Genomic DNA, 3,045 nt, shown 5'->3' on the forward strand with positions numbered 1-3,045 from the left:
ACTTAATCACTTATGTATTTGGGGAGAGTATCTACAAGAATCCATCCAATTTCATGTATCAGGAGGTTTCCCTTGACCTCCCAGATACCAGAAAATGACCTTCTCCAGGGAAAATCTGGTTGTACCAGGTGAGTCCAGTGTGGTGACACTAAGACCTCTATCTCTGGGTGACAAAGAGCCTTGGATGGGTCAAAACCTTCCACAGCTTATCTACAGTCCTTTGTCCTCCAGAACCGTGCCATCCCATATGGCAGCCAACAGCTGCATGTGACTATTAAATTCAAATCCATGAAAGTTAAATAAAATTAGTCATTCCACTCCTTAGTCACTCTAACCACATTTCAAGTGCTTGGGAGTCACATCTGCCTAGTGGCTACGAGCCACTAAATGGCCTCATGTTCTAGAACATTTCCATCATCACAGGAAGTTGCTTTTAGACAGGGCTGGGCTGGCATGTGATCTGATGTTACAGTATCACCTTTGATTGTACCTCAAACGATACTGAATATAAACCAGCTAGAAATCCTGAAAACTACAGAAAGAGCTGAAATGATTTAATAAGGATTATGGAACTGAAAAAGACATGAATCATAGTTTAGGAAGCAAAAATATAAATGAAGTAACATTTCATGGGGGAAGGGAATGAGTGAATCCTCTACTTAAAGATGAAGCAACACATGATACAAAGTATAAACGGATACAACTGATGCTCTTTAGATCTATATAATACTGAATTGAAAGCAAATGCATTGGTCAAGATATAAACTAATCCATTTACAAACTAATTGGATTGTTAGGTGCACATTACTATCAGTAGCCTGAGGTAGCACTTCCAACTGATGGTAGTAATTGCTTTTAAATAACCTTAAGATGAGTACAGTCACCTCAATGCTCTATTTAACTCCCTTTTCTAGTGTAGAAATTATGCTATAGATCAGCCTAATGGGAACACACACCTGATATGCATACAAAGGACAACTGAAGAGGCAAGAAGTAAAATGTTTAAAAAACAATGCTTTGTAGAATGAATTAAGACAAACAAGAACCTGCACGACCACTGCAGCAGAGCCAAAAATCTGCACCCTTCACATGCACGGTTCTGCACTTGTGAGCTTTGTGACCTGGAATTTGCCACTAAGCCTCACTGCATTCCAACTTTCCATCTGCAAAGTGAAAGGGGTTGTGCGACTCTTTGGCATTTCTTTTCGTTCCTGGGGGCAGTGAATCAATGACCATGGCAGTGGTAGAGATGGGAAGGAAGAGTGGTCAAGTCTTTCTCATCAGCAAGCCAGTTCCTCCCATGCTGAGCCCAGATGGAGGCACCGACATCTTCCCAGTCACCTTCCCCGGACACCTTGGACCCAGGCTCCATCCTTCTGCTGACCCTGCCACTATCCTGTCCTCCCTGTTGCAACACCACGTACAACACACACACACACACACACATATACACACACACACACCATGCACACATTAGCGGACAGGTGAGTTCCAGAGCAAACCAAGAGGGCTGATGGGATGGAAGCGAGGGGAGGCGCAATCTCTGTCGTGAGCGTTAGTCGCTGCCTTCGCCGCTAATGTTCTGGTATGAGTCGCTAAAACCATGGTGAAATCTTGCTCGGCCATTGGATGTGCTTCTCGCTATTTACCAAATTCCAAGTTAAAAGGACTGACATTTCACGTATTCCCCACAGATGAAAACATCAAAAGAAAATGGGTACTGGCAAGAAAAGATGTGATGTGAATGCTGCAGGCATTTGGGAGCCTAAAAAAAGGAGATGTGTTGTGTTCAAGGCACCTTAAGAAGACAGTTTTTGACAGAAGCGCTCCAAATATTAAAACAAAACCTGGAGTCATAGCTTCTAATTCTCTATCTCACTTACAGGGGAAAAGAGAAAAGCTTCACTGTAGGAAAAACTTCACCCTCAAGCCCTTCCAGCCACAAACCACAGTCACCACTGTGCTGGTGCTTCCTCGTGTATGGAAGAATTCCAGCCCCAGTTCATTTCTGAGCACAGCTACAGTGTAACGGACAGTCCAAAGAAACGTAAGCATAAATCAGATCAAGTGATCAGCGAGCTAGAGGATACCAAGGAAAGTCTGCGGAATGTTTCAGATGGAGAAAAACGTTTCCAAAAATCATTGAGGAAGACAATCAGGGAATTAAAGGATGAATGTCTCATCAGCCAAGAAACAGCAAATAGACTGGAAGTTTTCTGTCGGGAGTGATGTCAGGAGACCATGAACTATATTTCATGAAATAATTTCATGTTATGTTCTACCTAAAATTGATATTGGTACAACTTTTCAGAAAATGATTACCATCATTAAATAATATCCGTCAAAAAAAAAAGAGCAAACCAAGATATTAATTAAAACATATAGCATTTATTTAGCGGTTGCCATGTGCTAAGTACTGTACTAAACACTCCCATATTTTAAATTTCTATTTATTTATTTATTTATGGCTGTGTTGGGTCTTCATTTCTGTGCGAGGGCTTTCTCTAGTTGTGGCAAGCGGGGGCCGCTCTTCATCGCGGTGCACGGGCCTCTCACTATCGCGGCCTCTCTTGTTGCGGAGCACAGGCTCCAGACGCACAGGCTCAGTAGTTGTGGCCCAGGGGCCCAGTTGCTCTGCGGCACGTGGGATCTTCCCAGACCAGGGCTCGAACCTGTGTCCCCTGCATTGGCAGGCAGATTCTCAACCACTGCGCCACCAGGGAAGCCCCACTTTCATATCTTAACTCACTTAATCCTTACTACCCACATCCCTAGGAAGGAGGTGTTTTTATCCCCATTTTATACACAAGGAAATTAAGGCACAGAAAGGTCGGTCAAAGTTCATAGAGTTTGTATGTCTTGGAGCTAGAATTGCAACCCAGGCCATGTAGCTTGCAAGCCTGTGCAATTAATTTCTAGAATATTCTACAGCTCTGTGAAGAAAGTTATCAACCAAGTGGCAATATATACATATTTTACTATACTGCATATACAAGAGATCATGTCAGTCAAAATCTATGGTTGATTACCTGCAAAAAATGGTTG

General features: G+C 42.8%; 1 pseudogene; it reads left to right on the plus strand.

Moving 5' to 3' along the window:
• The first annotated feature begins 1,603 nt into the window (after nt 1-1,603).
• Nucleotides 1,604-2,259, plus strand: LOC118893893 (annotated as a pseudogene).
• The last annotated feature ends 786 nt before the right edge of the window (nt 2,260-3,045 follow it).

This window comes from Balaenoptera musculus, chromosome 4 (assembly GCF_009873245.2).
Source record: "Balaenoptera musculus isolate JJ_BM4_2016_0621 chromosome 4, mBalMus1.pri.v3, whole genome shotgun sequence".
Lineage (NCBI taxonomy): Eukaryota > Metazoa > Chordata > Mammalia > Artiodactyla > Balaenopteridae > Balaenoptera > Balaenoptera musculus.